Raw genomic sequence first — 17,520 nt, 5'->3', positions numbered from 1 at the left:
AATCAGCATCCTTTCTAAAGGACTGCTTTTCCATGTGTCAAGACCCTTTACAGTGATGGAAACAAATCTGGCAGGAAACAAGGAAAAAATGACCAGAACCATTTTTGATCAAGGTAATTTTATACCAGATGGGTTACAGGAGATAAGAGCATAACAGAAGATCTAAACTGATATTATTGAGCATATAAAACTCAACAATGTTTACAAAGTCATTAGATTTTGAGTAACATATTCCTATAATCAGTGTATAAAATAAATACAAAATACTTATTGTAGGAAGCATGGTGAAACCAAATCCAAGTTTTCTGAAGACTTAGCAGTAGAAGCAATTAGTGTATAAGGTGATGTGTGAAGTTGAAGTGGCTGTTAGACCCAGGCACGGGAGGTGGTAGTGTGCTGCCCCCCAGAGACTGCATTGATGGCTTCCCTCAACACTCACTTTTTTTTAATATTGGCAGCAAAATCTTGTGTCCTTGCTTTGCTTTGTGGGGATATTGTCACAGTGTTGAAAGCAAAGATCCACACAGATGAATAGTAGAGGTGTATCCTCATCCAGTTCATCAAATTAGCAAATTTGACTATTCTGTTCACAACACCTTCTGAGGTTAAGGAGGTTTCTCACAGCTCTTCTGTTAATCTTCATGGAAATCCATAGTCCCTTGTCCAAAGGACTTCACAGAAAGCACACAAAGATGCAAGGACAGGTTTCCTCTTGTATATTATCCCTATCTCAAGACAAGGAACAGCTCTCAAGCCAACAATCCAAGTCAAACCATCCTAGCTGTAGTTCAGTACAGAGCTCAGAGCTACCAACTTCCACCCACACCTTTTTTCCTTAACTGTGAGAAAAAAAAGCTCTCACTACCTGGTATTCAGCGGACTTAACAGAATGATTTTCAAACAGCAGCTGCTAGTCCCAGCAGATGTAAGTTAGAAGCAAAACAAAATGCACCAAAAAATATATGTTTTGTATTCACTGGCAAAATGCAATGAAAACACTTTCAATAGAAAAGATTTTATTATTGAACATATTTGTTATTTTGGGGAGTGACACAACACAGTATCTGCCACTTTGCATCTTGAATTCACTGACCTGAGGTCAACATCTGAAAAAGATTGTTACCTCTATCAAAATCATAGGCACAATAGTCAGATGAGAGAGGTTTCATTCTGCACTTAACTCACTCAGTTGCCTCTGCCAATTCATTTCCATAGAAGCATGTACATGCAGTACAGGTGAAAAACAAACAAGAGGGTTATATGCATGTTTATAAGCAAACTGCAGTGATAATTACACCTATTGCAAGCTTAAAGGGAATGCCAAGCACCCTGTGAGCTGAACAAGAGCTGAGCTGAGCGCTCAGAGCTGCCGTGCGCAGGTGACGGGTGGAGCAGAGCGCAGAGCACGGCACCGGAGGGAACAGTGGTCCGTGGTGGTGGGCATCCCCTCTCAGTGGGGCAATCAAACAGGCTTGATTGTCACTATCTGCTTTTGTCTGGCCCTGACCTACACATTGCGCTGAGGGACATCTTTGTCTCACTTCTCTTTGGTCACGGAGTTCATGGAGCTCAATGGGCCGCGGCCGGCAGTCCATTAACGGGGGTGCTGGGCTCAGCCCCAGGCCACCCAGGAGCCCTGCTGCATGTTCTCACTGAATGGCTTCACTGGTGGCCCATTCAAATGCGCTAATGTCAGAAAAAAGAGTTGAATGGAGGAGCCAATGTACACCATTGCTCAGGCAAAGTGACTACAGCCTCCAACAAAGCCTCCCCTGTGGCGATGTTAAGCAGAGTTATCAATAGTGCTAAGGCAGAGCAAGAACTAATGCTCCAATCATGTCATCCACAGGTGGCACAGATGGAGCCACTTCAATACAGAAACCACAGGGCAACATTTCCTGGTAATTCTATCCTCTTTCCAGCGCTAACGTACAGAAAAATGTGCAGATGTCATGTGGATCTCTTGTAGTGTGTCAGACCCCCTTGAACCGAGCTCCAAAGGACTTTTTTGTTTCCTATTCCTTTTACTATTCACACCAACTGTAGGCAATGTTAAAGTCTCATTTTGTGGGAAGCAGAAAACTTAGTTTTTAAGGTACACATAAATAAATTCCTTTACTTTTTCTGAGCTGCATGATTGGACCTTGCAAGCAAGAATGGAAGCTGTTTCAGTATTCACAACTATACAGGATACATTATTACACCATTTAATTAGTTCTTAGAGAGCACATTAAGTTATTCTGATTTATTTTTTAAAAATGAAATTTAAGCAAAATAAGATTAAACTCACATCCACTGTAAACACCATCATCTTTTCATCTCAGTTGAGTACAAAGCTTCCCTCTAACGTTTCAGAGAAAAACAGAACACAATACAAAAGCAGGCTCCTAACATTTCTGAATACAACATCTATACAAAGTAAATTTACAAAGCACATCCAAGGCAAAGAACTGCCAGTTTCTGTTCAAATTAACAACTCATAACTTTGTCTATGAATTTCCATTGCTGTAGGAAATGGAAATGTAGCTCATGCAGCTATGTAGCTCATAGTAGGTGCTAAATATGCAGTAGAAGGGAAGTTACCATCTTCACAAAACGCATTATTTCTGAATTAGACAGAGCCTTCTTTGCTTAGGCCTGAACACTTGCATTCATTTCCAAAACTTGCATATGAGACAGAAGCGTGGAAAACAAAAACACTGAAGAATATTTCTCTGCCTGGGGAAATTCTGACACTTAAAGAGTTGAAGATAGGATTAATTCTGAAAGGGGTTCCCACAATTACAGCCAATCGGTCAGGACAGGCCATAGGTCATGGATGCAGAGCACTCACCAGAAAGCTTTCCTCAACTCTGAAACTAGCGAAAAACCAAAACCCACATCTGAATTACACAAAGAAACAGAAGAAACCACACCAGTGTTCTAGGCCTTGATTGTCTTCCTGAAATCATTTGGGAATTGTATTTATCCAGTTCATTATAGAATAAAGCACAGTACTACAAAGGTGAGAGGAAAAATACCCTAGTAGTCCATCCTGGGTGAAAAAAACTCTTATTTGGACTTTGGCTCTTGTTTGAAGCCCCTGCCTCCCACCAGGGGACACCTTCCACTCTACATAGAGGAGAGACTGTAGGCCAGAAATGTGAACCAGGCAGTAGTCCGTCCTGCACAAACAGCAGATTCAACATTTCTCCATCCCAATGCAAAAAAATCCATTATAATGATGGAATTGAGTAATTAGATACAGGAGGGGTTTTCTCATTGGCATCATGTGGACTGGTACGTAGATTTGCCATCAGAAGTTGGGTTTTTTTCCAAGTGGAGGTAACTTTTTTCAAAATCCATTATTGCAGATACAGAATTCATTATGTCACAATACAATACAAACACTGAACTAAGACTTTAGTTTACTTCTATGTTTAATGGTCTGGATATGATTTGCAGTACTTAGTGTGTTCTTACTTATGCATAATTAACCTATTCTAGATTCAGGCGGATAACATTAAAAATTTTGATACAGAGGGATATCATTTTCAAATAATCATTAAATCAACCTGGCCATGGGATATATGATTACTTATTGAAAGCAATAGGACAGCTCCACTGGGAAAAAAAAAAAAAAAAGAGGTTTTGCTTCAAATTCTCTAGAGAGAAATTACCATAAGACACAAATGAGCCCTGTATAGACATCTATCCATTTACATTTGGTTTTCTATGGCCCTTTCCATGAAACTTTATGCATGCTTGTTTCTTTCCTCTGAGTTTTTGAAAGATGAAAGGAAATTCAAAAGATATCCTGATAAAAGAAATGTTTTCCCAAGTACTTAGCTGTTTGCTATTCCTTAATACTAGTTTTCCACATCATATCCAGCATACAAAATTTCCAGAAAATTTTGTCTAATAAGAGGTCTAACCTGTGGACTTCAGGAATCCTTTAAGCTATGTTCATCTTCATTATACATTTTGTAATAATTTCCACTATGGTTGGAACTTGTTAGAGACTTGATGCCCAGAAAAGAATAAAAGATAAAATAAAAATTTTTATAATTGTTTTAAAATGTTTTGACCTTAAATGCTGCTATACGATTTCAAAGGGATACCATAAAAGATTCTATCAAATAACACCACGAGAAATTTTTCAAACTAATTTTCCCCAAGGAAAAGTGATTTCACTTAGTGTAGAATCACCTGCTTTTCATTATTTCCTCCTTCTTTTACTCTGTATGCCTATGACCATAAAGACTCAGCAGATCTCTGTGGATCTTTAAATCATGAAGAGGGAAAGAAACTCCTGCTGTTTTGTACGACTTAGCCTTCGATGCCTTTATAAATGTTCACAAAACCACGAACGGCAATAATTTCACAGCTGGCCCTCACCTTCCATGTCTCCAATTCTCTGCTTCTAAAAATTTCTCCTCTGCGTTGCTGCCCCTCATGGCCAGCAAACCGAGGAACATGATGCCTCTCTCAGAAGAATGAGCAGGAGACTTCAGCATTCAGCTGGTTCAATGACTCTTTTTACACTGCCTTTGGTCTTTATGTACATGCCCAAGTGTTTCATAGGACAACATTCATTTTCTTAATCTATTTTTTCTTTAAATCTCCCCAAAACATTCAACTAATTTTTCCTACTTACTTTCCAAAACCTTAGGATTTACAATGCTGGTTGCTTCTGTCTCACCCAGGTCTTCTCACTGTTTTGTCTGGTAACAGAACATACAGCAAGGGCTGGAAGTTCATACGTGTAAGGTCTTACCCCTACAAACATGCTTAGAATCATAGAATCATAGAATCATAGGATAGTAAAATCAACTGTGTCAAACATGCTTAGAATCATAGAATCATAAAATCATAGGATAGTAAAATCAACTGTGCTGGAAAAGGCCTCAAAAATCATTGAGTCCAACCCTACCATGGTTACTACTGTGGCTGCTTAACACAGCCTGTTTACACTCAGAGGAATAATTCATTTAATTAAAGCAGGTTTTGGCAAAAATATTTTTTCTTACACTTTTGAATGTATTTTTATTATATCCAAATATAGAGCAGGATCACTTTCTGCAGTACTGGTTGGTACCTTGAGGAGATGAGAAGAAAAAATCAAGATGTATTTCTCTCTATTCTAATGTAAAAGCAAATAATACCTGTGTTAAAAATATTACAGCTGGGTTAAAAACGGCTCCATTTCAAATGGGAAGCAGCAGCTTCAGTTCTCAATCGCGTGATGTTTATCACTGTGTAATAAAAAGTTCTGTGCCTTACGAATTCTATAATAGGTAGGTCAACCACTTAGTATCATGTCATTCATGTAATCATATACAGCACTTGAGGTTTACATAGATCTCAGACGTTGTCACTTCAAAGGAGTTCAGGATAGAAGCAGTAAGAGAAAAGGTCCTCTTTCTTTAATGCAAATGGACATCTTTTTAAAAAGGTATCTTTAAAAAGCCTTCATATCACATTTTAAAAATTGCATTATGGTTACCTGAATTAAATGTCTTTACAATTGTCTCAAAATTTAAAAATTGAGCTCAAAGAGAATGCTCATATGTTGAAAATGATGACTAGTATCTCCCCTAAAACAACCTACATTATAACAATTGTGATGACAGAGTTTGTTTCCATTTGGCTGTATTTTCAGGCAGTCTGTGTGTTGTGAGAACTCAGTTAGCCACTCTGTTTTGGGTGCCAAGTGAGACAATAACCCCTGTCCCAGCATTTGGCAATGCAATGACCCCATTTTATGACAACTTCTGCATTCAATGGGAAACAAAACAAACAAAGAAACAAACCCCCACTCCAACTGTAAAGCAATTATATCCAACTTTACAGTGTCTGGAACACAGAAGGTTTTGGCCTTGTGGGATACAATCATGCTGCAGACTGGGAGGAAGGTGCAGTTCTCCCACTAGCACAGGCCAGGGCACCTCTCCAGTCAAATCAGGGCTAAGCACATTCTCAACCATTCTGTAACACAAAGACATAAACAACAACAAAAAGAAAACTGCTGCAAAAGAATGCCTATGGATAACTCGTAGGAAAAACATGTGGATCCCTATCATTCACAAAACATACTTAAGCAAATGTGCAGACTTTTAAATAGTCAAAAATCTCATTGGGAAAGATGTGATGACCAGAGGGCTTTCTCATGTGTTTAGCCTACTGTGAACTGTTAGTATTTTCTGGATATAATTCCAGTGCGAAGTGTAACAGGCAGAAGTATTTGACTCCAGCTACTCTGTCCTGCAAGAATGAAATCTGGGAGAGAACAGCAGTTGTTCCACTGGTATTAGAAGAAAGCAAGCACTGCCTTAGTTTGGTAAATCATTGGCCAGGAGGGGGAGAGCCTTTCACTGCCTCTATAATCTACCAGCAGTTAACAATAAGCCAGAGAGCGGGAGAACCCAACAAGGATCAAAATTCATACCAGCATGTAGTAGTAGGGGTGCTTAACCAAACCTGTAGAGAAGCTGTCCCCATCTCTTTTTCCCCACTCCCATCCAAGGCACTGTCGAAATATTCTTCACCAGACAGACAGACAGTAAAGGGAAGGAAACACTATGGCCATGGAGTACATTTTGCATCACAGACAGTAGAGGGAAGGAAACACTATGGCCATGGAGTACTTTTTGCATCACCCTAAGGCATTCTTGCAGCTTCTGTGCTATCGAACCCTCCAGTGTGCAAAATTTCCTCCATCATTTCCTCCCGTAGTGTTCAGTGGGGCTGTGGGGTGGTGATGTTGCCTTTTCTTTCTTGCTTGGCAATGATCTCTTTTTCTGCCACCTCACTCAATCCGCACCAGACAGGAACACAGACATGCTCCCATCTTCTTGCAGGGTGCAGCAGTAGCCTCTGCTTTTAAGAGCAAGGAACTTGCTCTTAAATCGGTGTTCTGTTTTTTTTTCTCTAGCCACTTGATAATATAGGGCAGAGAAAGGAGGGAGAACAGGACTGAGTACTAACCAAAATACTGAGATATTGTCATGAAATCATGAAAATGCTGGGCTGAATTAGATTTCAAGAGATCATCTAGCACAGCAGGGTGCATTAAGGAAGAAATCTCTCTGCTGACAATACTAATGGTAGGTTGTTAATACTACCATTCCAGCCCTGCAGCTTCTCATCAGAGTATTAGGCTCTTCATCTTTTTCTTTTTCCTCTTTAAATCACATGGTTTGTGTAGTCACTCAGAAAAGACTCAGACTAACTCTCATCTCATAACTTGTCACTGGCTTCAGGCACACTTTCCCCCTGTGATGTGTTTTGATGGGTTTTGGAGACACCATTGCTCAAGGAATTTCTTCTTCCCACGAGGCACTTGCAGAAGAGAAAGGTTAAGTGAAAGAGTAGATGTTTTACTAAGCCTATTGAAATTGCATTTGTTACATTCAAATGGATTTTTTTCAAGCAGTGTGCTGGATTGACAAGAGAGCAGCTGCTCTGCAGCAAACAAGAGTGAAAATTAATAGGAGACCAAGGCAAAAGAAAGACTATTGGTTTTACACACCCCCATCAAATTGCTGGGATTTAGAAGAGCACCCTTTGATCTCTCCCAGACTAATTACTGCCCTGGGTTTGACTACTTAGTACATTAGTTGCCCTTCATAGAAAAATGCAACCATTATAATACAAATCTGTAATGAAAATATAAATGAAAATACAGCATCTAATAAACAAAAAATAGCAAGAGCTGTCTGGCAGAATACCTGTGTTACACAACTTTTTTCAAGTGCTTTGTAGCTGAGCAACAGCACATGCACTGGCTGTTAAAATGAAACAGTCTCAAAAAGGAAAAGAATGTGTCCAAGAGCAAGGCAGATTAACACATATAGAGCTTTATGATGCATATTTTCTTTCTTCACATTTTCCTCTATAAAGTTGCCACAAACTGTTGTTCTAAAGCATAAATTACCAATCTAAGTCTTATGTATGGGAATTTGTTCTATGACATATTGGTCTACTGCACCTCGAAATGGGATGTTCATAGAAAACATGGCATTTGCTGCCAACAAATGATGACCGAATTTCAGATACAGTTACATGTTGCCTTGTATAGGTAAGGCAAAGGAACGAGTATGGGCTGTGTTAAAATTGCCTTAAGGTAAGAAAGAATAAAAAAAGTGATATCAACATGACATACCTAAACACCCTTCGCCACGTCATATTGCAATCTATTGTTCAGCATGTGTTGGAAATAACCCTCTAACAGCCTGAGCCTTTGCCTGTGAGTCTAGAGCTAGGCAAGGATAGCTGCGACAGTATCTGGTTCAGGGTTATCTGTTTCACCAGATCTAGATTCATGAGCAGTATGTTTACTGTGTCACAGACTGTTACGATGGTGGCACATCTAGTGGGGATTCATCTGAGAACAGCATGCCACCAGCAGGTTCGTGCCACAGGCATTAGCCAGGGCAGACCTACACACAGTATACGAGATGGGGTCTCACAAGAGCAGAGGGTAGAACCTCCTCCCTTGACCTGCTGGCCATACTTCTTTTGATGCAGCCCAGGATTTGATTGGCTTTTATTTGATTTGATTTTATCATCCACCATCATGTCCAAATCTCTCTCCTCATTGCTGGTCTCAATTACTTCCCCACCCAACCTGTAGGTGTGCCTGGGATTGCCATGGCCCAGATGTAGGACTTTGGTCTTCATTATGTTGAACTTCATGAGGTTTGCACTGGCCCACCTCTCGAGTCTGTCAAGGTCCCTCTGGGTGGAGTATCCCTTCCTTCCCTCCAGCTGTGACTGCCCCACACAGCTTGGTGTCTCAGCAAATTTGCTGAGAGTGCACTCAGTCCCACTGTCCATGTCGTCTACAAAGATACTGAACACTATCGGCTAAGATACTGAACCCTATCGGCTCCAGCACTGACCCCTGAAGGACACCACTCTTCACTGCCCTCCACGTGGACAATGAGCCACTGACCACAACTCTCTGTGTGTGACCATCCTGCCAGTTCTTTATCTACCAAGTGGTCCACCCATCAAATCCACATCTCTCCAAATTAGAGACAAGGATGTCATGAGGGACGGTGCCAAATGCTTTGCATAAGTCCAGGTAGATGATGTAAGTTGCTCTGCCCCAATCTACAAATTCTGTGGCCCTGTTGTGGCCCAAATTCTGTGGCATGACTTGCCCATGGTAAAGCCATGTTGGTTATTACTAATCATCTCTTTGCTTTTCACGTTGATGCCGAGAAAGGGCTGGAAAAGAAATACTCACAGACTTGTATCTCTGAGTAGCAGGTATTTGTTTATTCAGCACTGGGCACAAGGGGGATCGTTCCACCAAACTTGTGCAACCAGGGACAAAAACTTCACAGTTTATATACAGTAAATGCTTATACATATTCATTATTTCCAGGAATGGGTGGTTATTATTATAATTAGTTCTCAGAAATCAGTATCATATACTACTCCTCCATCTCCTCCCTCCTGGCATCAGTCCCATGGTCCTGGTGGTTGTTCGGTGGTTGTGAAGATGAAGTGTCTCCTGTTCCTCAGTACCCTTTGGACACCCTTATTATGCAACCGTTTACCCCTTTGTACAGTTTTGCATGCCTTGCTGGCCTTGCCTCTATCTTGAACATTTTGTTTCTTCATTCCACACCCTATATGGTCTTAGTTTTCCTCCTACTGCCAAGGTTTGAGTCTAGTTAGTTCTCCTGCCTTATAGATAAGGTGCATCATTTCGACAGCCAAGCAACAACAATACCATTAGTGAAGCTTCTTGTCTGTACTAAGCAATCCTTGCTATTTTGCTAATTAAGCTGAAACAGTGCTATTAGTAAAGTTATTTTTTATGCTTTCAGCTTTAGCTGTTCAATTCCTGCTTTCAGTCTACTTCTCAGTATCAATGTGCCTAACCATAGCTTCCAGGAGAATCTGCTCCATGATCTTTGCCTGGCACACAGTTAAGACTGACTGGTCTGTAGTTCCCTGGGTCTTCTGCTTTCCCCTTTTGAAAAATGGGGGTTATATTTCCCTTTTTCCAGCCATCAGGGACTTCACTTGACTACCACAGTTTCTCAAAAATTAGAGATAGTGGCTTGGCAACTACATCTGCCAGTTGCTTTAGGACCCGAGGGTGAATTTCATAAGGACCCACGGACTTATGCACATTCGGGTCCCTTAAATGGTCTCAAACCTGATTCTCTTCTACAGTGGGCTCAGTGGATTCATTCTTCCAGTCTCTACATTTGCCTTTCTTGACTTGGGCAGTGTGGTTGGAGCACTTGGAGTTGAAGACTGATGCATAGAAACTGTTGAGAACCCTTTCTTTGTCCATTTATCCTGTGACCAAGGCATGCATGCAGCTCAGAACAGGCCTGAAAGCAAAGCTATAAGTGCAATCTATAAGCTGCTAAAGAAGTGCAGCACAGGCCTGCAGTTCCTCAGGCAAACCCCTGACACTTGGTGAAGCTGCAAATCCCTAAATTCTTGTTTATTTTTCTGCTTTATTAAAGAATTCCTCATAGCACTGAAAAGAAACTCCCAAAGAAAATCAATATCTATCACACATATTTAAAACTGTTGCATCAACCATAAAAATCAAATTTCTAAACATTCTGATATGCGTAGAAAACCTGAAAATATGACCATAATACTTTCTATGCAATTATATTAAATTACTTCCTAGTAGTTTAGAAAAGAATTGACAGATTCTGTGGAAACTTTCAGGCCACAGGATACCAGCACACAGTAGCATGAGTATTTGGGATTAAGTTTATAATTGATGCGTAAAGTATTATAAAAGTTATTAAAAAATACACAAGAAACAAAACCCCATTCCTGGCTTTGGTTTGCTTACTCACTATTTTTGATATTAAATACACATACCTAGCTTAGTTTTCTAAAGAAATGAGAGTTATTCAACTGTACCACCCATTTGTTCATCAGTCTTTTCACTCTAAAAACTTCAGAACATCATCAGCTTTAATTACATCTGACAAGGCAATGAGAAGATTCAGAGAAAGCACATTGCTAAAGTGTGTGAAAACTTGTGGATAGGAGATAACAGCTTAGATTGCTGTTCCTTTTGGAGGGAGGCAGAGGAGACCTGAAGGCTGAGGTTAAGGTCGTTCTTGCTCCTCTTTCACCAGCTACAATATCTTCTACTTCTTGTCTTTAAAGCATCAGGAGTAATTCTGCTCCCAGTCCTGACTGGAGGGCTGTAGCCTCAAGGCCAGGGAAGTGGTTACCCACTCATACTGGAATTTTTCCTTCCAAGGGAGGGATGACAAATCCCAAAAACTGGTGATGCTGAAGATTTTTCCAAATTATTATCACCAAATGTGATTGATAACAACAGTCTGGTTATGTATGTTTCCAAAGTTAAAACTGGAGATAATGAGGTTAACCTGATATTAGGTATCAGAAAATCGCTGTTGCTGTGATGGCCTCCTTCATAAAAAAAATATGACTGGGATATGGTTAGTCTTCTGTAGCAAAAACCTTTCTTGTATTATAAAGCTGAATAATAAAGTAACCCATGCCCTGAATCCTACATGGTGAGAAAAAATTGTTCTATATAATTTCAAAAAATACTCAGCTATTTATATCCCAGGAAGGGAAAAAACCAAACATCACCACGAAAGAACCAAACAAACAAACAGAAACCCACAAAGAAAGAGTATTACTTAAAATGAGAAACAGCTTTTTCCAGCTTGTGTGTGAATTTTATATGATAGAGCCCAATTCAGATGCAGCCTGATTAAAAAATATTCATTTGTAGGCAAGCTGGAATTGGCTGACTACTGCCTAATCATTAGGAATATTTATATGCATCTCAAACTATTTAAAATGGAAACATTGGAAGAAAGAATTAAAAAAAAATGCATCTCAACCCAAAAAGCTTTCCTTGGCTTTCTATTTAGAGATTTAATGAACACTCCAGTCATACAGGCAGCAAGATCACATAATCAAAGAATGAAAGAACCTGTACAAAGATGAGAATTTAGTAACTGTTGTGCAATTAATAATACATTTTATCACAGGATCTCAAAATTTTTTCTACAGATCTTGAATTTTAGGCTGTTCAGCATAAGTGAGTTCTTGAAACAGAAATTATACATGTACAAAACAGATTTGTGATTTGATTCTTACTGTCAAAATGGTAAAAAAGTTGAAAAGGTTACATGCCATGCACAGACTTTGCCTTACTCAAGTTATTCATATACTTCAATCCTATAATCATTCCAACAAAATAATCCTTTTATGATTCAAAACTGGATCCAACTTCATAGTTTTAAATGCAAAACAACTTGTTTACTGTATTGGGCTAAAAATACATTCTGTGTAATACTACTGGCTATTTTTGTTAATTCCAGGGTTCCCATAACCAAATAATCCAATAAATCAGTGTCAAACACATTAAACCTCATGGCTTCCCACCAAGGAAGTGCTGTTTTACAAGTGGAGACAGAAGCATGCAGAGATTAAGAGCCAGACTCCCACTGGTACTTTAGGAACCAAGTAGAAAACCTTCCAGGATTTTGAGGCAGGAGTCAGCACACAGATGGAGTCATTGCCTGCAGGGGGATGCAACATCTCTGATTCAAACACACATCCACATCTGGACAGTTACTGAAGCTGTGAAGCTGTGCATCCCAGACCTGCAGCAAATGTCATCAGCACCAAATCTCAGGGATTGGCACTTCCACAGCTTGTTGAAGTTGTTGCAACTGTTATCATTAATTTTTACTGGGCATGTTAGTATGTAGTTACCACTACCGTGCAGTCTTTTGCATATTGAACATCTGTTTTTGCCACTAGACAGCACCCTATGCCTTCTGCAGGCTGCCTCCAGCTTCAGAAAGGCTGGCAACAGAGGGAAGAAACAAGCAGTGTTTTGCATTTCTAGGGCACCACCAGTATTCAGGCAACTTAGCAAGGCAGCAGCTGTGCTGAGAACACATTCAGCTGCATAACTGCTGCTCAGTGCCCACAAGAGGCCTGAAACAGGAGCTTCGGCTCCGGTCCCCCAAGGTTTTGGGCACATGCCCCAAGCACTTTGCTACCTCTCATTTTACTAATATAAGAAAAGTTGGAAATTATTTGGTTAGTTAAAAGAAATTCAGAGATCAAAAGAACAATGAATTCTCTCAGCCTTCAGGAAGTTGTAGGTGGCTTAAGGGTCAAGTAATTTGTAGTAACATTAGTAAGCATAAGAATATCAATGTAGTGTTAGTCACAGAAAATTAGGAATTTGGTATTTTACAGATCCTGGACACACCATTGGAGTTAATCATTTAAAAGCAGAGGTAGATTGTGACAATTTTGCATTATTGTGAGATAATACAAAATTTCTAGTGGCAACATTTATAAACACATTGCTTGTGGTATTTTTCCTTACCTGTGAGCAGGGTGCTGCAGTCTTACAGCAATGACAGAAAGCAGTGGCCAGACAATTCATTGCAGGCATTGGAAGTAACTCAAATGGAAGAGGCAGGATTCTAAAGCAAGAATCATGGCATTCCAAACCCATTACTAGAGAGTCCACAGAAGATCAGAGGATTCAGACATCCAGTAAAATTTTTTTGAATGGTTTAGGGAGTTTTATAACTCCAGTTGTCTTACTTCTCTGCTCTCACTGGACCTAATATCTGTAGCTGAAGTATATTACCCACAATGCTGCCATCTCAATCTTGATGGATGACAAGAGTCTCACAACATGGATGCACCATTGGAGATGCAACTCAATCAGCTCTACAATCTAAGCAAAGACTTCGTGGTACCCTAGTGACAGCCTCATTTTAGTATTTTTAGTTTTGCAGTTTTTATTTCTCAGGAAAATGTCAGAGTCTTCCATAGAAGACGAGTACAGACAGCACACATAAGAAGTAAATTCACAATCCCATTTAAAGTTAAAAAAAAAAAAAAGTTTGAAATGTTTCATTAGACATAAATTCTATAGACAGTACTAATTAAACATATTTTCACTTTAGAGCCTTCAAATGCCTATAAAGAAGCTTTCATAAAATTGCAAACCAGAATTTTGTTTCTCAATAATTAACCAAAGTTTCTACTAAAACACAAAGTATACCTGTCCCAGCGGTTTTCTGGGTCATCTCCACCTCATTTTTGGGAGTCTCTCCCCTCACTTTTAAACATTTTTGCAAGATTCATGGTGGTTAGTTATATTTCAAGTTGCAGTGATATTGATTTTTCCAGTTCAGTGAAATTTTGGGTCTTGATTGTAAAATGTGTTTATTTAAGGTATTCATTGCTATCTAAAAAACTCCCAAAACATTTAAAAAAGAACCCCAGACCTGAAAATCAGTTTATCAGTTACAGTGGATGTAGTTTGTAGCTATGAAAGAGTCAAAGAAATTTTGATGAAAAAATGCAGTATTTTGCCTTCAGAAGTCTTAGCAGTGGCAGGTATCCTAAAATATTGAGAATTTAAATGCGATAAACACACTCACCTCCTCCCCTCTCAAAAAAAAAAAAAAAGGAGAGGGGAAATCAATACACTGTTCTAGGGGTTTGGGTGTTTCTGTTGGGGTTTTTTTTAAAAGATATGTATATCGATAGGGTTGATTACCTGGACTAATGCTCAAGATGCTTTTGAAATCAGTGTAAATATAGCTGAACACAACAGGACACACACACCTGAGGATGAAGCAACTGGTTGCTGGAGGAATAAACAGCAAGTAGGCAGATCTCAAGTCAATTCCTAGACCAGAAAATTCCAATAATTCAGTCTTTTTCTCCCTCCTTGTTTCCTCTATTTCCCTTTTGGTCGTAAGTGAGGAGGGATGCTGGACACAATGTGCCTCTGCAGCAGAGCTGGCTCTCTGTAGCTGATGTTTCCTCCCATTTGTTTCCACCCAGAGATGCAAAGCTCTAGAATACATGGACTAAATCAAGGCAGGCAATGTCCTCAGCAGAACTGTAAGAAAGGATAGAAGAGATTTGTTCCACATAGAAGCCTGGCAAGCAAGTGCAGATGTGCCACATAAAGTACTTCCAAGGTAAGCACTGTCAGCATAAGGTAGATTCTGATAGTTTAGCCATATTTTGATATAATCACCTGAACTTGAAATCATACACTGAACTGAGCGCAGAATTTCTTTTACTTCCTTCCTTCCCTTCACTCTGACCAATAAAGGTAAGAATTATATACCATAATCCTATATATATATACATATGTAATTTTATTTTTTTTTGAGGAGTGGTGGTGGTGATATAAAACACAAAGCCAACCGATTTCCATCCACCTCCCAGGGCCACACACTGAGAAGTGCTAAATAAGAGCACCAACCATGGCAATAAACCTCCTCAATTTTTAAACAGCAAAATCTGGTCAGCTTCAGAGTTAAGCTAACAAGGAGAAGTCACAATCACTGCTACATTTCTGAACTTCAAAAGGTGAAATTTTATGACAGAAGAACGATAAAGAAAACTGTGAAAGAAAATACTTTTAAAGTAAACGTTTCATGAGAAACCTCAAAGTGCCCTCTTCTGGCACCTGGCACTAACTGCTAGCTCCGACACATGCTGAACCCACAGCACTGTCCACGTTTAAGAGAAAATTCTTCTGACACACACGTTTTGTTTAAAATTGCCTTTATTAGCTGTAGTGTGAAACTGTTCAAATACTTTTAGAGAATAAGAAACACTGAAGTGATCTATTAAAAGTTATTTTCAAGTGTAATTAAACAGTTCATATTGTTTAGGGTTTTTCCCTGCACTAGATTTTGATTAATTTAATTGTATTATTGGTGTCACATAATATTAATGTTATTAATCTGCAACAGTGATGCATATCCTCACTGCATTACTTATTGTTTATTATTATTGACATTCCTTTGCATAGATTCACCCTACGAAACAAAACACTTTTGGTTTTAGTTATCCAAACAACAAAAAATGCAGTAGGTGAAAATTGCATTAGAAAAATAAATCTGAACCCTCTGTTTATTCCTGGATTTGGTGTTGCAATATAAAACATTCATTGTGCCACCTTTCCTAAGCACTTTCATCAGTATAAGAGATGTAATATATTTCGTTTAATTACATATTTTGTTCCTATAGTAACTAGACAGCATCTAATCCATTTCTGCTCCTTCCTAAGCCTTTATATACATACATAGCAATTTTCTTTCACGATACAGTAGCGAAAGATAATCCTTCCTTAGAACTCCAAGTACATCTTGTACTTTCCAATATCCCTTAATTAGTATGCATTAGGATTAAAACCAGTTGCAGTTGTGCTATGACTAAAAGAAACCGAGTAAATAAAAAAAAAATCTAACAGGACCTGGACAGAAAATTCTAAAACTACCTTTCGGAAACTTCAGCATAAATTTACTGCCACCTGCAGGCTTCCACCATCAAGGGTCTCCAGAGCATGGGAGCAAGGACTCCCACCACACACCCCATGGCCATGGAGGGAAAGTGAATTCAATGCTCGTACTCGGGCCAACTGATTTATTTTATTTATACGAAAAAGAGGATCCACTAATGTTTAATGAAACAATGCAGCTTATTTTAATCTTTCTTGACCTATTCCAGCTTCCTTCTATTCATGAAGACAGTGGTGATGTCTGAAGATTTTCCTACTGAACTGACGTGCTCATAAAGGATACAAGTTCTACTGCTGCTAACCACGTCTTAAACAGTGTGCTTGCTGTGTTTTTCTATTGCTGAAAAAATGACTATGTTCAAAACATAAGTCTGATCTTTAGAAAAATCTAGCAAGTCAAATCTTACAATAAGTCATGTCTGTAGTTAAAACATCTGAAAAAAACTGTTTTAGGAAAATTTGGAGATTGCTGCCTTACTAAATGGCCTGTGTCCTATAAATTTATGTTCCTTCATACAGACAAACTATACTGAAAGAGTAACATTGGCACTGTAAAGCCTGCAAATACTAAACATAGAGTTTACGTACAAAGCCTTTTTTTGAACCCATTGCTTACAAAATCATACAGTACTTTTTCCTATCAGAAATTGTCTCAGTGCCCAGGGTAACTAGGGCTAAGTTACTCATCTTACCGGGTTTTTTTTATATGTTGGTGTTTCACACACACTTCATCCCTTCATTTATTCCATTTACCCATCCAATCTTTATACTGCAGTAGGAATGTCTTCAAGATTGCATTCAGCAACTCACCTAACCTCTGGTCCTCTGCTGCTAGCGAATCTCCCAGTTCTCCTTCAGCATTCAAACTCTTCATGCAATGTCTAGTAAAGTTAAATTTCTAAAAGTGAGTTCTACAGGAGTGCCAGCACACTGAAACAGGAGTCAGCCCAATACATTACTTTTCAGTTTTCCAGGCTGATAGTTCCAGAAAAAAACACAGAAATGAGTTTTAAATGCTGGAAGTCACATCTGATCCATCAAGACCAGTTATTCCATACAGAGAAACAAAAGCATACATAATGCCATGCAAGTACACTTAGACTGGCATTTCCAGGAAGTATCAGGCTTACTTAATACATGCTGTGCTTTTGATTAAATTGTAGGCTGCAAACCCCATGCTGATTTACTGCAGATGTACTATG

This window comes from Acanthisitta chloris, unplaced genomic scaffold (assembly GCF_000695815.1).
Source record: "Acanthisitta chloris isolate BGI_N310 unplaced genomic scaffold, ASM69581v1 scaffold730, whole genome shotgun sequence".
NCBI lineage: Eukaryota > Metazoa > Chordata > Aves > Passeriformes > Acanthisittidae > Acanthisitta > Acanthisitta chloris.
The sequence above is the reverse complement of the archived record's forward strand: the minus strand, read 5'-3'. Positions refer to the sequence as shown.